The sequence below is a fragment of the Brienomyrus brachyistius genome, unplaced genomic scaffold, assembly GCF_023856365.1.
Source record: "Brienomyrus brachyistius isolate T26 unplaced genomic scaffold, BBRACH_0.4 scaffold159, whole genome shotgun sequence".
NCBI classification, from domain to species: Eukaryota; Metazoa; Chordata; class Actinopteri; order Osteoglossiformes; family Mormyridae; genus Brienomyrus; species Brienomyrus brachyistius.
The window spans coordinates 77,501-98,919 of NW_026042434.1; the positions used below are offsets into that span (position 1 = coordinate 77,501).

The 21,419-nt window shown below is 46.2% G+C and overlaps 1 long non-coding RNA gene and 1 other non-coding gene across 2 annotated transcripts; both read left to right on the forward strand.

Moving 5' to 3' along the window:
• Positions 1 to 2,176: 2,176 nt before the first annotated feature.
• LOC125728117 (uncharacterized) lies at positions 2,177 to 3,196 on the forward strand. The gene is made up of 3 exons (XR_007388929.1): positions 2,177 to 2,207; positions 2,987 to 3,038; positions 3,143 to 3,196. It is a non-coding gene; the product is annotated as an uncharacterized LOC125728117 (long non-coding RNA).
• Positions 3,197 to 20,659: 17,463 nt separating this feature from the next.
• Positions 20,660 to 20,731, forward strand: trnad-guc (transfer RNA aspartic acid (anticodon GUC)). Its single transcript has one exon. It is a non-coding gene; the product is annotated as a tRNA-Asp (tRNA).
• Positions 20,732 to 21,419: the final 688 nt, after the last annotated feature.

Consider the following 21,419-nt stretch of genomic DNA (forward strand, 5'->3'; position numbering starts at 1 on the left):
TTTTAATTCAGCTGTTGGTGAAATTTAACAAAATCATGGAACGGCTGAGGTGCCCCTGAGGAGAAGTTTGGGAACTGAAGCGGTGTTCATCTAGCCATCCAACTAGATATCAGTAACTTTTTAGAAAATAGAAGAAATTACTCTATATATATATATATATATATATATATATATATATATATATATATATATATAATATATATATATATATATATATATATATATATATATATATATAAAATAAAATTAAATAAAAAAAAAAGAGGCAAACAAGAGGTGCCCCCATGTGTGTAGTCCTGTAGGGTGTGATGTTGTCATTTGCATGTTTGACTGGAGGATTCTGGGTATTGATTTTTTTTTTCTTTTTTTTTACCCCCCCCCCTCAGAGCACGGAGTACTACCTGTATGAGATTCCTCTGTTTATCGTCATGGGAGCCTTCGGTGAGAGAGAGAGAGAGAGAGGGAGCGTCTTATTGTGGAAACCCAAACCTTGCTCTTTTACATCTTAACGGACTGGTTCTGTTTCTGGTTTTCTCATGCCGGGCCCATGTCTCTTTCCCCCCCGCAGGTGGATTGCTGGGAGCACTGTTCAACGTCCTGAACTACTGGCTCACCATCCTCAGGATCAGGTGTGCCTGTGTGCGTGTGCCTGTGTGCGTGTGTGTGCCTGTGTGTGTGTGTGTGTGTGCGTACTTCTGTGCGCATGTGTGCCTGTGTGTGTGTGTGTGTGTGTGCGTACCTCTGCCTGTGTGTGTGCACGTAAGTGAGGCCTGTTTGGTTTTTACTGTGTCACGCCTGTCTGAAACTTAGGCATCTTAACACTTGAAATTAAATAATTAAATAAATATATCCCGAGACTGTGGGGCTGACCTTGAAACTGCCCCACACTGGTTTGATGCAAATGAAAGTTGTCCCACAACAAAATCATTAGCTGAGCCACCATGCCCCCCCCCCCCCATCCCCAGGTATATCCACCGGCCTGCCTGCAGGTGATCGAGGCCATACTGGTTGCTGCCGTGACGGCCACTGTGTTCTTCACTATGATCTACTTCTCCAACGACTGCCAGCCCCTGGGGGAGGATCAGCTGGAGGAATACCCCTTGCAGGTAAGGCAGCTGGAGGTGGGCTCTCTGTGATTTCATTGGCTGAACAGCTGAGAGGGTGTGTATCCTGTCCTCAGGCCTGAACCTCCACTTATCCCTCTCACAGCTGTTCTGTGCTGATGGCGAGTACAATTCCATGGCCACGATCGTCTTCAACACCCCGGAGAGGAGTGTCCGCAGCCTGTTCCACAGCCCCGCAGGTCCGTGGAGTTTCCAGCACGTGTTTCAGGGCAGGATGGGTCGTGACCTGAAGCCGGATTGGTCGCCCCTGTTGTGCCCTTCTTCTGGAAGAGATTATAATTACAGTCCGTTGTCCATCTTTAGAATGAACACCTGTGTTTGATATTGGTGACAGGCTGGCTAGGTCCGGGGCAGCTGTTTGAACAGTCAGACTCGTCTGCCACCTCTGTCGTGTCGTAGGTTTGTTTACGGGCCGCTTCTGGCTGATTGTTTTCCCAGACAGACAGCTAAACCCATACACACAATCCTCCTCAATTATTCAAGGCTTCCCTCATTTGGGATGGGGGGACTGTCACCCTGCCTGGGGAGAACAGGAGCGCTTCTCAAGTGCCCTGACGAATGCCACCGTAGGCAAGTTCGAACGGCACTAAACTGTGTTCATCCATGCCCTCTAGTGGATGAAAGACATACCAAAGTAACATGGCTTGGTCTTGATCGGCTCCAAATTGCACTTTACACCAGGTAGAAAAATGGAAATGATCATATGAAAAATGCCATTCATCATGAAATAATTTCTGTACACCTGTATCCTCATTACAAGGGTGAATCAAGTAAAACTAGCTGGTTTCGCTAGATTAGCGTTCTTGGGGATCAACTACATGATCAACATTTTAGCAAAAACGTGGGAAACACTGACTTAGGTGATGAATTCCACCACCACCACCCCCCCCCCCCCCCCCGGCAGGTTCCTACAATCCCGTGACCCTGGGAATCTTCACCATCACCTACTTCTTCCTGGCCTGCTGGACATACGGCCTGACTGTGTCCGCCGGGGTCTTCATCCCCTCGCTGCTCATCGGCGCCGCCTGGGGGCGGCTCTTTGGCATTTTTCTGGCCTCCATTACGCCGCACAATTCCATACAGGTACATCAGGACGGGTCGCCGTTCCTGGGGAAGCGCCGTATAGCCGGTGAGGCGGCGTGGTCCGCTGGCGGAGGAGGGGCCGTCACGATAGCAGAACTCTTCCCTCAGCAGAGAGAAACCTCACAGTGGCGACGTTTTCCACTGACCTTGATTTTTTTGCACATTTTGAAGAAGCAAAACTGAAAATCCGTTAATGGGTACGATTATATTTCAGGAGGACAAGCCCTCAAACGCTTTCAGTTTGATTGAAGTGGTTTTTGTGGCGATTCGCAAAACTGAAATGGAAGCCGATTTTGCGAACTTGTTGCTGTGTAGGACACGATGACTTGGTTCTAGAGCTCGTATCTCATGAAAAGCTCAATCCATGTTGAGGCACGGAATCATAAATTGCAGGTGTTGTTTCCATGATGTTACTTAATGGAAACACCCTTTATGCAATTTCACTTTGTCAACAAATTTGCTTGTTTGTGCAGAACTTTAATGGAAACGCTGCAGGTTTTGATATATTAAGGAAATTGAACGGGGTCTTTAGAAGTCAGAGGGCCTCCTTCAACACCCGCTTTAGATTGATTTCCTCTTTGTTGTCCAATCAGATTTACTCTTTAAGCAGTCACGTGACTCTTTGAAGGTGCCCTATTGGTTAGTGCTGTATCGATTTCCTGGGCCGCCCAGCGTCATGTCGGCATAGATGTAGTTTAACATAATGTTTGTTGGAAGTAAAGCCCCCTCGAAGTTTTTGAATGAGCATGTTTTATGATTTGTGGCGTTTCGTTTGACAGACCTTGGCCGACCCTGGGAAGTACGCTCTGATTGGAGCCGCCGCCCAGCTTGGTGAGTGTCCGTCCGCGGTCAGCCTGCTTTTCAGAGCTCGTCTAGAGGTGCATGGAGGCACATGAGGCTTCGGGTTTGCGTCTGTTTACGAAGGTCTTTGCCAGGTGGGATCGTGAGGATGACCCTCAGCCTGACTGTCATCATGGTGGAAGCCACCGGAAATGTCACCTACGGCCTACCCATAATGCTGGTTCTGATGACGGCGAAGATCGTGGGCGATTATTTCGTGGAGGTCAGTGTTGACGTTTCGGGTTGGAGCGGGTTGGTCCATTTGGCATTATGTGTGAGCCTGTCAGTGAGTGATGAGCTCATCGCCTTTCAGACCGTGCAGAACTTGGAATCGGGCCAGTCGTGTTTCGTTAACTGCTCCGGTCTCATGTTTGCTTTTGGTGTGGGTGGTGCAGCTAGCCACCAGTCTGACGCCATCTTTTTTTCATCTGTCCTTCCAGTGACTGATTTTGAGAACCCTTCCGTTGTTTTTGCACAGCTGTCTAACTTAAGGTGGCACATCATGCTGTGACAGCTCGTTTCGCTTCTCTGTTCCTCAATGTGCCAGCAAATCTGCTTAGAGGAAGTAAAACTTCAAGGGGTGGCAGCTTGTGAATGTTGTGCAGATGTGATCCTAAGCTCTTCTGAGTGACTCGAATTTTCCCACAGGGGCTATACGACATCCACATCAAGCTGCAGAGTGTGCCCTTCCTGCACTGGGATGCCCCAGCCACCTCCCACTCCCTGACTGCCAGGTATATTGCCCCCTACAGGATTTTCCCTGCTAATGCTTCAATGAGCCCAGTACACGCCTTTAGCAAGACATTGGTGCTTCATTCTCACTGTATATTCAGGTTTGGTGTGTCTGTCCATTCAGGGAGGTTATGAGCTCTCCAGTAACCTGCTTCAACCTGGTGGAGAAAGTGGGCACTATTGTGGATGTGCTCAGCAACACCTCGACCAATCACAACGGGTTCCCTGTAGTCTCCGGGTTGAGTGATGGCTGTGAGGTATGTCCCTCCCACTAGGGGTGATTTTGTTTTCCTGGAGATTTGTCACATGATGTACTTTGGGGCTTTGCTAATCTGAATTTTGTGCTCTTAGCCAGGGAAAATCTGTGGCTTAATCCTGCGTTCCCAGCTTATCGTGCTCCTGAAACACAAGGTGAGTGTGACCTAAGGTTCCTGCAGAGGTCAGCTGAATAAGGAGCATGTCTGTCCACACTAACACCTATCAGGGTGCTTGGTGTATATGCATGCCTGTGAATGACAGTGCAGCTGACCAATGAGGGGTTTGATTATTGAATACCTGGATGTGACTGGCAGTGCGATTGACCAATGAGGGGTCTGTTTACTGCGTACACGGTTGCGAATGTCAGTGCAGCAAGCCAATGAGAAGTGTGCTCATCCACGTTGTGACCGGTGTACTCTTTTCAACCAGGTGTTTGTGGAACGGGCTCGTTCTCGTCTCAATCTGCGCAAACTGCAGCTGAAGGACTTCCGGGATGCCTACCCTCGCTTCCCTCCGATCCAGTCCATCCATGTGTCCCAAGACGAGAGGGAGTGCATGATGGACCTGACGGAGTTCATGAATCCCACCCCCTACACTGTCACGCAGGTACTAGTCTCAGTCTCAGCCTTGGTCTTGGTCCTTGAGAACCAGAGACACATTTGACTAAACAGTCATGTTCTGCGACTGTGTTCTTCTGCCTCTTTTTCAGGAGACGTCGCTTCCTCGTGTCTTCAAGCTGTTCAGGGCCCTTGGTCTGCGGCACCTCATTGTGGTGGACAGTGACAACCAGGTGCGTCTGCCTTGCGAGGTCCTCAGGCCTTCGTCATCTCCAGCACATATCTCCATTCTCATTGTAAAATTCGAAAATTACTGCATCGGTTTTCAGCCAGTGGCCGTTGGGCATCCATCTAGATCAAGGTTATCACCCTGGTTTCCTGTGCTACTCCCACCCCTCCCTCATAACATAACCAGCTATCTATGCCCTGTTCTACGTACCAATCATTTTCCCGGTGCCCAGGTGGTGGGACTGGTGACGCGGAAGGACCTGGCCCGTTACCACCTGGGCAAAGACGGCCTGGAGGAGCTGCAGCTGGCACAGACGTGATGCGTGGAAGGCGACTGCCGCGCTGCTCACCAGGCCAACCCCCCCTGCCCCCAGTCAGCCCCCGCCAGAACCCGCACCGGTCGTGCATTTCAGCAAAGTCCGGAACCCGGGATGCCAATGACTGACTTTCTGGTTTCGTTCACCGAGGGTTGGTTGTGATGGGGGAGGGGATCGATTCCATGTGTGTTTTGCGACTTTTTGTTGCCCCCTCCCAGTTTGCACATAAAATAATTTATCCGTTATGTTTTTAAAGCACTTCAGAGAGAGTGAGTGTGTGTGTGTGTGTGTGTGTGTGTGTGTGTGTGTGTGTGTGTGTGTGTGTGTGTGTGTGTGTGTGTGTGTGTGTGTGTGTGTGTGTGTGTGGTTCTACACACACTTGGGTGTCAGTCCCGCTCTGTGGTCATTTGCAAAGCTTTGGTAGCATTGTGATATACATTAGTGTAAATGTGTAAAAAGCATTTCAAGCTGTGTGTGTGAGAGAGAGAGAGAGAGAGAGAGAGAGAGAGATTAGCCAGGCCAATAACGTTCCTCTTTTACTCAGAGTTTTTTGAGTGTGGTCTATTGACAGAGGGTACCACAGTTTTCTTGTGACTTTAGTTTTACTTTAGGGGAAGTTAATTTTCCTCTCCCAGATAATTGTCTTGCACATTGTACCATTAACCAATGCCTCCCACCCCTCCCATGCCAGTGTAGGTAAGACCAACCCTGCCCCCCCCCCCCCCCCCCGGAAAAACCCTGACTCGCTTTGACCTTTTTCTCTCATGCTGGATGCTAGCGGTTTTTAACATACAGTGTTTTTTCTCGTGAATTCGCCCATTGGCTGACTGCCACACTGCCTGCGTCCTCCCCCACCCACGCCAGTATGTGACAGTATGTATCCCCCCCACCCCGGGTGATTCTCCAGGTCCTGTGTTTTTGATGGCGATTTGTCTCTTGTTGCGCCGTACAGCCTCTAGGTGGCAGAAACCCTGGTTTCTGATATATACCTGAATAAATTATGCAAATCGGGGTCAGGTTTACATGGGTCGGGTGCCAAACAATGCCAGTAGTGTGTGTGTGTGTGTGTGGGGGGGTGACTTCACAGGTGCTCTCCTGAAAATGTGTGTATATCATTGTTTTTAAATGGCACTTACTGAAAGCAGAGTGGGGTTCAGGGCAGCTTAATGATTTGCAAGGTGACCATGGGTCGTGTTTGGCCAAGGGGGCGCTAGTGTGTTGAGGAAAGGAACTTATTCTGGTCTTTGCAGGCTGTGCTAGAAACCCAAACCCACCCCCATGGCTGTATGTGGCTCCGCACTTTAAATGCTTCTTACCCCACCTCGTTTCCCATCTGCGCCCTACAACTTACAAATCCTTGCAATGTCACGTGCAAGGGGGCCCCCTACTGGCCAAGCAAGGCCCTACAGTCGCTGGTGCCCTTGGGGGTCCAGCCGTACAGTTTTTGCCAACAGCAGAGTTTACACTTTGACTAGTTATGTGCTGTTTAGTTATTTTGTTTTTAATTAAGGTGAACTTGCCTAAGTGACCCTGATCAGTTAAATAGGGTTTTTACCCACCCAACAAGCCTATCGAAAATGGACATACCAGTTAAACGGTAAACGATGTGAATCCCTTATCAGATTTTGATTTTATTCTGAATATTAAATGTCGTGTTTTAACTCAACCTTAAATAAATTAAAGTATCTCCATTTTAAAGAGCACTGTGACTGGATGAGAGAATTGTTTCGGCGTTGGCAAGTACCACCTTAGCGTACATTTATAGAAACGGCTGAAATATACTGGATAATTTTGCATAATTTTTATTTTGCCAAGCTTGATTTTCTTCTGTGATTTCTGAAATCTAATAAAGGTTTTGATGCATATGCCTATTTGTATTGCACGAGTCAGTCATGCTGTTTAATAAGAATCATTTGTATTTATACAAACAATGATAAAAAAATTATTGTATTAAATGGCGTGTTTGATGATACTGCTGGTGACTCCGTGGCACTCTTTGAGCAACGTGTCCGTATCCTAATTTTCTACCTTCTGACACACAAATTCTCAGACTAAATGAGATTACTGCAGTCCCGTTGCCGGGGTAATGCAATTGTTTAGGTGGATGTCGCTGAATGCATTTCAGTGGGAGGTCCAGAAAGCCTGGGACGCGATTTGACGGGGTAGAAATGAGATGAACGGTTCTGTTGTACCTTGCAGATTTGTACCTTGCAGATTTCCCTCGATTTGCTTATTAGTTGCTGGAAATCAATATTTAAAAAAAAATGTGCGTTGAACATGCCTTTCCATCCCGATCCATGAACCCAGTTTTCCCAGATATCAGCAAAACAATGAGAAATTCTATATATAAAAAAAAAAAAATCAACATTTGATTAAGTTTTATTAATGCTTGCTTTCATGTTAAAAAATTTTGGTGCACAATTTAATTTTTTTTTTAACACACAACATTTGGTTGAAATTGTAACGTGGAACATCAAGTCTGGGGCGCAGTTAAGGGGGGGAGATTAGGACAGTAAAAAACTTGGAACATAACTGCATTGGTGTGGGTTTGTGGCCCAATATGATATGCATTCATGGGGCCCAAATTCTCTAGCAGAATCACAGCATAGATTTCTTTGTATATTTTTTAGGTTTAAAGGACTCCGGAGATTGAGATATTGTGTTTTTAAAGTTTCCTTGGACTCCCACAGTAAATTTTACAGAGCTGGGGTCTCCATAACTTTTGCTGTGCAATAAATTTTGCTGACTGGGAAAGGGGGGGGGGGGTTCCCCAAGATTTTTGCCGGCTCGCCTACCCATCGGCTCACCTTGAAAATGCCCAAAATGCCACCTGGCTGTTCAGCCCTGCTATAAAGTTGCAGAAAGACACGACGTTGTACTGTGACCTTACGATGTTACAGATCCGAGAAATAGCGTACTAAGCAGCACGTGTTTCCCTGCTGTGTTAAGGTGGGCCTTAGAAACCCATAACGCACTAATGCAGCTCTGGATGGCGGGCTATGCGTCAGTAATGCTGTCAGAGAAGATTCACTCATTAGTCTGATGTGAACTTAATCAGATTATGGGTCCTTTTTAGTCGCAGAATACAACATAATCCATGGCAAATGGACATCGGTGCCGTCTTTATGATGTTATGCTGACAGTGCCTTTAATCCCACCCCCCACCCCCCACCAATCCCTTTCCCAACTTCATGTTGTCTCTTAATCCTGTATGTTTCAGTAATATGAAGACGGAATTTCAGTATTCTCTGTTGCGGTTGTTTTATTTTTATCTCGCGAGTTTCATGCATTTTTAAGAACCGCGCAGAACATCAGTTAACTCTGTGCTGCTGGAATCCTGAGGATTGCCTTGATGGGTAGTGTAGGAGTTGAAGGATTTGCGTAGTCAGATTTAATTTTTTAAAAAGGAAATCTATTAAAAAGTAACATGCAAAGTAGTTTATTATTATTATTTTTTTTTTTTTTTACATAAGAATTTCAAGAGAAACTGAGAGCCTCGTTTTAATGGGCTTGTGGGCTTGTCTGGTAAAGTTAGTTTGACACTTGTACTGCATGTATTATTAAACATTTATCTATCCATCCATCCATCCATCCCGGCTCCGTCAACATGCAAACTTCAGTAATTCAAAACACTTAGTATTGAGCTTCCATTGTGAGCCTTAGCAGCCAATAAACAAACCGCCAATAATGAATATCACAGGCTTTGGTGATGGACACAGACTTCCAGACACGCCCCATATTCCTGACGCATTCCTCACCATGACCCTGTCTACTTCACATTCGCAGCCCAATATTTCATTCAAACTGGAGTTCGAAAGCTTGTTGGAGCCGAATGGACAATTTTAAAGACCAACATGGCAGAAAATTCAGTTCTGAAAGAAAGGAAGTTTCGATTTTTAATGAACTTATGAGATGCAGCAGAGATTCATCTTACCCTCAGTAATCTTTAGTTATAGCTTTCAGGGACTGGGATATAGATAATTTAGAAATGTGCTGCTTTTTAAAACACTAAGTAGGATTCCAATACTTTTCCAAGACACGGTATAATAGTATAATGTATTGTTGGTGCGCTGTGGGAGGGAGGTGCTGTCCTGGCAGGGGAGACAGGTGACTGAAACCTTTTGTAGCGATTTGTTCCGCCTGTCTGTTGGGCAGAATTTAGTTTGCTCTCTTTGTGCTTCCAGTAAATCTAGGTCCCGTTCCCATCATACCAGCAAGTCCGTGCAGGGTGGATCTCTGGCTAATCTCTTTTGTTGTTTGATTCCCTCCACGGAGGAAAAAAAAAAGAACTCGAGGTCACCTGCGGTTCCGAACCACATCTCCAGCAGGTCAGTGATCTCAGAGTAGCACATGCCGTTTATAAGCCAAAAGAAAAATGGTTGAAAAGTACGACACCTGTGTTATTCTATTTTGGTATTTAAGTGACAGAATTCCACTAAAGGTGAATTAAAAACTTGCTTAATTTATTGAGAAATGCTGAAGAAGTAAATGAACAAAGGATGAGAGAAGCTGCTGGAATCTGAAGCAGACATGATGCAGGTTCGAAACTGCACAGTTTTGATCTGGAATATGGGACACAATCCACATTATAAGCACTGAGCTAAATGCCAAGTTTTAAATGGCTATTTATCTATTACAACCATTGTTTCAGTGAAAGTTGTATGCAGATGTTTATTACTTAGTAATAAGGCAATATTTGGCTCAACTATGGTTTGTCTGTTACTAATGAAATAAACTTTTCCTATATATAGAGACACAGGACTTTTCTCACTTCTGATCTAAACCATAATTTAGTCTGTTCTTATTTAACATGACACTATAATAAAAATACATCCGAAGTTAAAAATCCTGGAAGACTGCGTCAAATAGAGCAGCAGAGCACCGCCCCCAAACAGCCTCTGTGGGGCAGCAGTGAGCTCAGAGTGCATCCCCCCCCCAGGAGGCAGTGTTAGGAAGAGCAGGCTGCTGTGGGACTTGCTGGTGACCCCAGGGACTTGGTCTTGCCGTTGTCCTCTAAGGCCTGGGCGAAAAGGGCAGGGTTACGGCTGGAGTGCCGCTGGCGTCTCACAAAGGGAAAGACACTGGGGCATGATGGGAAGGAGAACATGTTAGCGTTCCGCTAACACTTGTGGCACTGCCTTTTCTAAGTCAGCCATGTTGGAAAATCCTTGACTACCGTGGAATTACAAACAGAAACTGGAGAGCATCACAGGGGACGCAAAAGCAATTAACATTACAGAACTCTGTGTAGTCTTAGTGACGAAGCTAAGCTGAAGCCAGCAGTTCACACTAAGCCCAAAAATCCCTGGAATTAATCGTTAACAACCCCAGAAACAGAACCTGTGTGTATCCCACACCAATATGAGTCTTATCCCCTTATATAAAATACATGGAATATATTACAGAAAGACCCCTTTTATAGAAGATAATAGTTTTACCTTTTTTTGGTCTCTTGTGGTTCTATGGCTCTAGCCAGCATGTTTTTGTAGAGATCGGACTTTAAATAGCGGGCGTAGGAGTCCTGAGGGTGAGAGGAGAGGCCGAGAGCCCGTTTTAATGAAGCTGTCATCCACTTTCATGGCTGTGCACAGTTAATGCTCCTACCTTCTTCATCAGGAAATAGATGTGCATCTGGGCGTCATCCAGGACAAAACGATGTGGGCTTTTCATGCCCTGCAGGGTCTTCTCCATGGTCTTGCTGTCCACGTTTACCCACTTGCTGGCTCCCGGGGCCAGGAACTGCCTGGGGGGAAGGAAGTGATGAGCCTGAGCTTTGCAGTCCCACTGGGAGTAAGCAAGTGCCACATCAGGGCCTGCTCTAAATTCAACTGGGATGCAAACTGTCCCACTGGGCCACAAGGTCGCACTCACTTGTAGACCTCTTCCACCTTCTGCGGGATCGTAGCGCTCTCGCCGTGCCGGATGTCCTCACAGGCCTCCCAGAAACAGAGGTTCTCCACTGTGAATGAAACAGCGCATGCATCAGCTACCTGCAGGAGGCGCTCATCACGATGCCAATATGGAGGAGAATTGCCTTTCATAGAGGGATCATGATTATTAATTTAGCAGATGCTAGATCCTATTTTTTTTTTTTTTTGAGAGGGCAGGGTCAGTCAGTCCCTGGAGTAACTGATCGACGGCCCAATAGTGAGGTCACTCAGCTGACTCTGGGATTTGAGCTGATGACCTCCTGCAATGAATCCCAATCTGCTGAGTCACACACTGCCCAAATAGGCCCGCAGTGATCAAATAATGAATATGATTCTTACTTGCTGACGATGCCTCCATGAAGCTGATCTACTTGGGCGGGGGGGTCTACATGCTGCTCACCACTGAACTCCTTCTCCAGGTACTCCCTGAACTTGCACCGTCCCAGAGGGTCCCTAAGGAGCTCCGTGAAGCCGAACCCCCATCGTTCCACCCGCAGCTTGGTGGGTGTCTCCACCCTGCACCAGGAGGCGTGGAAGTGAAGAGACGACAGTCACCTCTGGGGGTGTGGCCCTGAAGAGGCAGGATGGGGCGCGGTAACGCACACTCACATGTCGGCATTCAGCGTCCAGAGTGCCGTGTCATCTGTTATCCAGGGGTTGCTGGGGGGGCAGCCTTGCATCATGGGGTCATGGTTCAGGTACTGCTCGCTGAACTTAAGGAAGCTGAACACAGAAGACCAGCCATTCCCAGTTTTAGTCCTACTTTCTATAATCCTTGCAAGTCATCAAATATTCAGGTTCAATGCTGGCATATTCCAGCAAACTGGAGCTCGAAATGGTGACGAAATGATTATACGTCATTGAACCCTATAAGGAAATTCTCTTTTCATCTCCTCCATCTTGCTCTCCATAGGTGAGAGAAAGCTTGGTAGCAAAGGGCAGCTGCCCGTAGAGGCTCCCAGGAACCTGGGGGTTAAGGGCCTTGTTCAAGGACCCACAAGTGTGCTGAAGCCAGGCTTGAACCGGCGACCTTCTGATCAATATTAAGTAATTATTTGCAGTTAAATACAGTTCAATTCAGTTTAATAGTCAACCGGTTTCAATATTAGTTAGGCATCATTAATCCAGGATATGTGTGACTCTGAGATTTATGGTGAAAGATGGATGGGCAGATGGACGAAAGAACGAAATAACGAGGTTAGATTTTCACAAAGAGCAGTCCCCAGCATTTTTGTCAGAATTAACATGAAATAGATCCCCCCCCCCACCAATCAGAGGCACAGTATACAGAATACCCAGAGATATCCCCCAGTTAGGGACTAATGTGGACTGGTGTCGAACCAGTGGTCCCCCAGCTATGCTGGGACTGAGGCTGAATCACAGGTGTTGGGGGGGGGTAGGTGGGGGAGGCTGTTATCCAACCTTTCCAGGCAGATGGAGGACTTGACCCTCGAGCGGCCCAGGGATTTCCTGATGTGTTCAATCTGGTGTCGGGAGCCATGAAAAATCACACGGGGAATATAAGAGTCAGAAAAAACACATCCAATCCCTGATAAGAGCCATGCTGTTGTACCTTTAAACAGAATTTGTCAATATCTGAGAGCCAACAAAAGAAAACGACAACACAGATGTAGATCCTTCCGAAGCAATTTTCTTATGACAGCATTCTTAAGAGCCCACTTAATCACCCTCTTTGGTTGTTCTTGGCAACCATCCCATCAGCTGAAATAGGTTCACTCTAAATTCTTTCAGGCTTACCTCTCTTTTGTAGTAGTCCGCGTTCTGTTCTGTAAAGAAGGAAGAAACAAAACCGTCTCTAAACATGATATAAGCCACATGTTTATGGGAGTTTTACTTGCGCAAAAATGTTCTGAGGGCACAAGGTTCATTGGTTCAGAGAGATAACCAATCAGACTGTAGAAGTGGTGGATACAGGCAACTAGAGGAGGGGGGGGGGTCAACCAATCAGATGTCTTGTTCCTGCCTCCTCTAGTTCCTTAGACCCACCTCCTCTACAATCTAATTGGTTATCTCTCTGAACCAATCATTTTTCCTTCTGCCCTCAGAACATTTTTGTGAGGGTAAAACTCCCACGAGCGAATCACATGCAAGGAATCAGACAGTAGGAATTCTGCTCACACTCAGCTCCTGGCTTTACTAAGCAGACATCCAGTCTAGAAACCATGAATAATATAGCACTATTACGAGTATGTATTGTGGGACTGCTGACGTACTTACGTTAGCATGGAAAACGAGAGCAGGAAGTGAGGAAGAAGTGAGACAGAAAGATGAGCACAACGAAGTGCTGTCACACTCACACACGAGCTTCCCTCGGATGCCCTCCCACCAAAAACACTGATTATCACTTCACTTCCTTGGGTAATTTGGGGGCCCAAGGCAACAGCCTATTCTGCCTATAGCTGCCATATATATATAGATATTAATATACATATTTTTTCTTCATGACTTTGATCTTATCTAGGCCCCGAGCGGCTCTCTTGTTTGCCCGGATCCGGTCCTGTGACTGACAGAGGCGATAAACAGCAGGTACTGGCATTACGGAAAAAATGTATATGCTTAATAAAAAGCTCAGACCAGCTGGACTCGGGAGTTGTGCCGGTTCCTTCGCTCAGGGCCTTGTTCTTGAACGCTGAATGTTCCCGGCTGCAGAAAATCAGAGGGTGAGAAATCCTTAGCTGAACTTCAGATGAAGAGTGAGCTCGTTTCTCTCAAGCAGACTGACGCCGGTCTAACGCTGCATTAATACCCCTTAGCACTACTGGTCACATTTCCCATGATGCCACTGGGTACAGCCCATGGCGACACTGCCCAGTAGGGGACAGTGTGACAGCTTTCCAAAAGGACCATTCGGTCCTGGAGGGCCAGTCGGTGACACAGTATCCATGATCAGGACTGGGGTACCCTGCTTTACAGAATAAACTAACCAAATGTCGATACTGAATGCAATCTGATTTAACATGGTTTCCTTAAATCCCAATTAAAGTGCTTCAGATCAGCTCAGGACTTAACAGCAGAGAGACTATTTGGCAAATTATTACGCTGCTATTTGCAATTACATCCATTATCTCTCCGCTAACATGCAGCATTAAGCCTGAGCCGCAGGAATAGAGGTCAGATAATGGATCCGGTATTCCGGAGGTGGGATCCTCTTCCAGCTCGTTTAAAAGGCCCAACAAGTGGGGGGGTGGTGGGGGGGGAGACGCAAACACAGCATGTCTGCATTTTAGCTTCAGGCCGTCTCCCAGTCCCTTCGCACTCCTCTCTCCCAGATCCAAGCATCACCAGTCTTAGCGATGCGTCTCGTGTTTCTCGGGCAAAGAGAAAGGAGGCAGGAAGCGGCCATTTTGTCATTTGCTGGTTTTAATCCCCCCCCCCCCCCCCAGCTTCCCCCGTCCACCTGGCCGTACCAGAGTGCAGAGCGTCCCTGCCTTTTAAACACGAGCAGCACCTGACTGGGGGGCCCTACGCTGCGTGGTTTTTGGCTCAACTGTGTTTCCGTCTAATTGGCGTCAAAACGGTGGGTTTCATCAATGAAGGTGGTGTGTGGCTGAGCGGGTTGGCAGTCGCCGCCTATGACTGGAAGGTTGCCGGTTTAAATCCCACAGTCAGCAGAGTGACATCACCACTGGACCCCTGAGAGAAGTCCCTAAACCCCCAACTGCTCTAGTCTCAATAAAAGGTACATCTGCAAAATAAGCTGAATTTAGGATGTGATCCGCAGCTGCGTGGCTGCCATTCCCACCTCCTGATGCCGCCCCGGATGGGGATAATGGCCCACATAAACGCTGATGCTTATTAGCCCTGAGAGATGCTGCGCACCCAGCAGAAAGGGGCCCTAGTGACGGCCGGGATTAAGCCAGATACACACCACACTCTGCTCCTGTCCCACACTTTCATTCTCCACTCTCCTGTGTTATTCATGAACTCCAAATTACACTCAGCGAGGGTGCAGTTGCTCATTCCCGCAGCCTGTTGTCCTGTCTGTCTTCTGAAAGCTCTCGTCCCACAGAACATAGGCTTCTTCCCAGCTAAGTAAATATTTCATGATCACACTGAAGCAGTAGTGGGTTATCAGGCCTGAAGTGATATATTCCTCCCCCACAAAGTATGCATGGAGACACTCTGTGTGTCTTACTTAACGAAGATAAAACTCCCCCCCCCCCCCCCCCCCCCGTGAATTTTGCTGAGCTCAATGCTCTGGAGATGACGGAGATCGAAAATTATACCGGAAATGTTCCATATGTCCTTACAGATGTTTCCTTTGCCTTCCTTCATTGAACAAACCCGTTGTCGTGGGAGAGAACTGCACAACCCCCCAGCTCTCTGTGGGGGAATGGGACCCTGCCTATGCCTTCCTGCCAATCCTGCCAAGTTTCCCCTGTAAGTTGAAGGATCTCCTAACAGGCCTGCATGTAGATTAATGTCATACCCAGGACAAAGCAATTGCAGGTTAAGGCCCTTGCTGAAAGGCCCAACGGAGTAGAATCACTCTGGGCATTCACAGGATTTGAACCAACAACCTTCCACTTGCTTGCACAGATCCCTAGGCCCAGAGCCACCACTCTGCCCCACAACCTCAAAAAAATCCTAGAATCGCCCCCAGCCTGAGGCGATATTCGAGCTGCCAAGGTGCATTGAGTTCAGGTTTACCCAGTGTGTGCTTTACTCTAATCACAGCATACTGGGTTTTCGCCGGGGCAGATGTAGGGAGTCAGGGGTTTCGGGGGAGGTGCTTACTGGCGGTCTGTTGACGAGCCAGTAGGCCTGTTCCTGACATTCCAGCATGATGCGGTCCGCCTTGCGCCTCTGTTTGGCTGCCCTGGTAGGAGCAGAGCAGTCGATGGAGAGTCAGAAAGCATACTGGGTAATTAGCATATAGCGGTAATCACTGAACTGCAAGGTAGGGTTTTCATTTTTCTGTTTCCTTTTTCACTTAGAAATGGATTTCCGACTCTAGTGTTTAGGCTGAGGTCTGATTTAACAGATAGGAGGGAAATTATGACCACACACCATGTTACTTTTTAATTTAGGTAACATCATCATCCTCTTAATACGAGATTTATTCATCCATTCTCATCTGTCCCCTTGTGTGCATTTATGAAATTGATTTCATAGCTCGATGCGACAGTATTCCCGGGCTGGGGTGGGGTTTACCTGAGCTGCTCCTTCGCCTGCATCACCACGAAGTCCCAGGTGTGGTTGATCCGTTTGTGCAACATGTTGTAGCTGTCCTGCGGAGACGATGTTTAAATGCGACATTGCCAGGTCGCACGGCTGGCTGCGTTGCTGCATGGGTTCACGTTATGACTCACAGGCCGAACCCCTCCCAGGATATCAGCTGGCAGTGTCGGATTCACAAACCCTCTTACTGATGAGAACCTAAAATGCGTTGACCCTGACGCAACATGGCGGCAAGTTGGTGGATGTCTATGTGCGATCCTACTATGTGCATAATTGGTGGGAGGTTTTCTTACACAAAAATGTTCTGAGGGCAGAAGGAAAATGATTGGTTCGGATAGATAACCAATCAGATTGCAGAGGAGGCAGGACCAAGACATCTGATTGGTTGCTCCTGCCTCCTCTAGTTGCTCGGATCCACCTCATGTACAATCTAATTGGTTATCTCTCTGAACCAATCATTTTTCCTTCTACCCTCATAATATTTTGTGTAAGTAAAACTCCCATGAGCATTCAGCTATCACATGATCTCATCAAGCAATGCTTCAGACCAGCGAATAAGAATAGCATTGAAATGTACATAAATAAAAATTTTCTCTTACCTTTTCATAGTCTATCAGCTGCCCTTGCTTTCTGATATTCTTCTTAGTCAAATAAATCGCTTTAGAAGAGCAAAAGAAAGACATGGCAAGAAACTGTGTTTTTCTATTATTCTAGTAAAGGGAAGTAATGATGTAATAGGCGAGCACATGATTAATAATTGGTAATCACCGTAATCTAGCTCGGAGGCTGGCCACTGCTGAGAGCTCCAGAAGTACGGAGTCTAGCAAAAAGGAGATGCTGTCATTTGAAACTATTCAGAAGCAGCGTGACAAAGGTGCTTTGTGATTTAACATGTCAGGGACAAGGCGGGTGGAAGGCATTTTGCTACTTTAACTGGCATTGGTTCTCATACATCAGTGTTTCCCAATCCGGTCCTCGGCGACACACAGATGATCCACGTTTTTGCTCCCTCCCAGCTCCCTACCAGACAGTCTACGTTTTTGCACCCTCTCAGCTCTGGAGCCCGGACCAGATTGAGAAATACTGTCCTACACGGTAATTCCGCAGTCTCTCCAACGAATAGTTTCGATATGCGTGCCCCCCCACATGGCCACCACCCTCTCGCGCTGCCCTCCATCTGAAGAAACCGTGGTTTTAGGTTACCTGGAAGCGATACGGCGTCTCGTCGGGCCGCAGGACGAGCGTCCTGGGGTCCTTTAGGGGGTAAATGTAGCCGTGCTTCACGATCAGATTCCCCACATGAAGTGCCTCTGAAAACACACAAAGTGGTCACTCATTTCCACGTAAACTACTCAAAGCTCAAACAAATCCACTACTCGTAGCCCAGATTTAGGCATAGTAATTCTCTAAATTTTTGTCAGTGGAATACAGTAGAACACACGATAACTAGAAACTGAGTAGGCATATTATATTTTATTTTACGGTATAGCAAGTAACTGGAAAAAACGTTGACATGGTGCACAGAATAAGCCGCGGGGATGGTGCATTCCTCATCGGAACTATAATTAATTACGAGTAATTGGGACTTTCCACTTTCCGGCTGCCTCCGCGGCCATTGGCAGTCAGGCGCTCCCGGGGGTTTCAGACCGGCGCAGCAACAGCGCTGCTAGGGGGAAGCCTAGTGTTTACAGGGAGGGGTAACTGCTTACCGGGGCAACAGGTTTTTTGCCCATTCAAGTCTGTTAATGCATCTGCCATCTACTGCCTAAAAGTCCCCTCCTTTCCATTCCGACTTCTTTTCCAATCTGGGCTGTAAATCAGGGAAATCTGCTCCCTTGCTATTTAAAACCTCATCTGCATCGCCCGGGAATTCAGGACAACAGCGTCTTGCAGAACTGCATAATGAGGGAGACGGATAGCGATATTTCTCCAGGCATGACTGACTGCCTCTGGCTATCAGCGAAGTTTGCATCGGGACTATCAAACCGTACAGCTCAGCATGCGTAGCGGCGCGACTCGGGACTGGCCTACAGATTATTTGTACTAATAGCCTCTCAGCAGAAAGATAAATAATTCAGCAGATAAATTGACGCCAGGGGAAGAAAATCCCAAAAGCTTCAGGCGAATGGGGTGTCTATGTTATGGACAAGCTCAATTCTGACATTTATTAATTCACAGGCTCAGCAATATCAATGGAACAGAACATGCTTCTGTCAGACACGTGAATTGCATATGCTTACACATAAATGCAGCTAGGCTAATCTGTTGTATGGATGACAAATTCTATTACTTCATTTGTATTTATTATTCAAAAGACTCGTTTATTTCTGTTATTTTATTACAAAAAAAAAAAAACCTGATGACGTCTTTCGCCAGCAGGGGCGCCATCGTCGTCACGAAGGGAAAAAAACAATCGATTAACCTCACATAAGAGCACCAGGTAACGCTTCCCTACATACTTCTCGGCCCTACCTTCTTCCATGATGGAGTACTTCTGAATTAGCCACTCCACGATATCATTTCCTGGGAAGGCATAGCGAGGAAGGCATCTAGTTAGAGTCGAGAAATGCATTAAGCCGTCATAAATCAAAAACGCTGAACTCGATAAATAAATTACATAAATAAATATGAGCGCAAGGAGATCGATGACAGTCTTAATGCACAGGATTCCCGAAGACCGCCGATGTATGGGCTTTCCTGTGAAGGGCTTAAATGACCATTAGGACCCGGCCCCCGGGACACTGCACGGCCGGGTGTAAGACAACCCGGGCGGCACGAAAAATTATTTTTAAAAAGTAAAATATGTATCGTGCACCTGTCATCGCATGTGGAATCACTGTGATTAACAGTCTTTGATTCTTCATCTTTATCCCCATGTCGGGATCTTGCATCGCCACAATGACTTGTTCAATCTGGGATAAGAAGAATAGTCAAAATCGTGAAATCAAGGTGACGACAGACATAGTGAAAACGTTCAACCTAGTAATATAATAATTGCTTAATGTGTGATTTGATATGTAATCGTTATATTCATCATTAAATCACCGGAGAGACACACTCATATATTTAGGCATATATATAAGTAAACTACAAGGTTTTTCCTCTGACTATCTTAACTGCACGTCAAAGACGTTATCGGATATTCCCGACTACAGACTTTCGGTTTGATCATTTATTCGCGTTATTAATTCGGCTCCTGATTACATTAAACTAAACATGCTCAGATTGTTACAACCTTTGCTTGTCGGTTATTTTTGGGATCTTTCTGGATGGGCTCAAGGCGGGGTCTGTAAGCACAAGCAAACTGCCAGCACTTTTGTTTTACATGAAAATAGTTTGATGTCGGCCTATTGCGTTATTGTCTGGCTATAATTTGGAGGCAATATTAAACAATAGGCCCATATATTGTAAATATACATGTTGTGTTGTTTTGTTGTTATCACAAACGTATAGCCTGATCATAAATTTCATGGATACCTGGATGTTGTATGTTCCATTATATTTATGAATGAATGATTTATGTGAAGTCTGGCTTAGATTCGAGAATTAATCATATAGATTAAAAAAAGTTTTCATTTAAAACTTATCTCATATAATAAAATCCTCGTCCGAACGAACATATGTCAGAATGAAAAAACATTTAAATTATTTTTGTGATGCATCAGTATCAATAGCTACAACGTCATAACAGATATAGATATAATGCGGTTCATACTTTTGAAGTTGATGCGTATCTCCCGAAAAAAATCAACTCCAGAAGAGTCCGCGTCTGTAAATGCCTGAACTTCGGAATCGATCCTACCTTTGTTAGGCGCGGCATCTGTGTCTTGCAGCTGTTCCCTTGGATAAAGATGTTAATTGTCATGCTTACAGCATCTCGATCTCCGGCGTTTGTGAAGTTGGGATTGATGCTGTCCTGTGTTTTTTTTTTCCTTCCACACTTAAGCTCTGCTTGTTACTGCCCCATAGCGGAGCGCAAGTGAAACGGACTACCGGAGATTTGCACTGTTTTTCTGTTAGTGTGTATAATCAAAATATGACTCAGTTTGGCCAGTTAGAAAAATATGATAATAGAAAAGTATTCTTTTCCTCTCACTTTTTTTTCTTGATTTAATTACCGACTTCACGTACTTACACTGTGTCCCGTTGCACGATGTAATATTGCGAAACTATGATTTTGTGGCAGTGTTTTGTAAAGGAATTTTCCGTTTAATCATCGTCTTAGTATAAAGCTATATGGTTGTTCTGGTATCAGTGGACGTACATTATGTATTTTTTCTTCTCTTGAGCACCATGGTCATGACATGAAGCTCAGTCATTGATTACTCGCAAATGTTAGTAGTCATCCGCTGTTTATCTTGAAGATGTAAAAGTAGTGCGCGTACATCTCCTCGTTAGTATAGTGGTGAGTATCCCCGCCTGTCACGCGGGAGACCGGGGTTCGATTCCCCGACGGGGAGAGTCTGCATCTTTTTGCCTCGGTCTCAAAAGGCACCAAGCTAGAACCGGCCCCGTGTTAGTGGAAACGGGGCTTGTGACTTGTACTCATGCATAATATTCTGCGGGTCGCTCAGCAGCGCAGCATATGAAACTAGACTCGGATTGTAAGTGTGTGGTTTTGATAATTGATGTATGGATGGATGGATCCTTAATAAGAGATATAAACAATAAGGTCCAGTCGCCAACTAATCATGTAAAATACGTCATAAACTCATGGTTGTTAAACCCAGAATAAAAATGAAGACGTATAACTAGGAAAGTCAACTTGCACATTTCAATTTTGGTTCGATATAATCACGTTGTCCTTAACCCTCCAGTGCAGGAGGGGACGGTAATGCGCATCGAATGTTTCCGAACCTGTGTGTGATACAACCGAGGAAGAGCCGATGACTTCGGGGGAGGAGGGGCAGGCGACTCGGAAGAAAAAGCAGCAGAACCCAATGCAGCCTGTAGCCCATTCAAAGGCCTACTGTTGGACCTCTGCTTATTTTGCAATACGTCTTTAGTACGGACTGAAAAATGTCCGATTTCGATGAGTTTGAGAAGCAGTTAAGCGAAAATCGGCAAGGTAAGTTTGGCTTTGAAGATCGGTGTATGCTCCCTGTTTTAGGGTAATAAAGTGGCCGGCGTGTCCTAGCGCCGAGGATG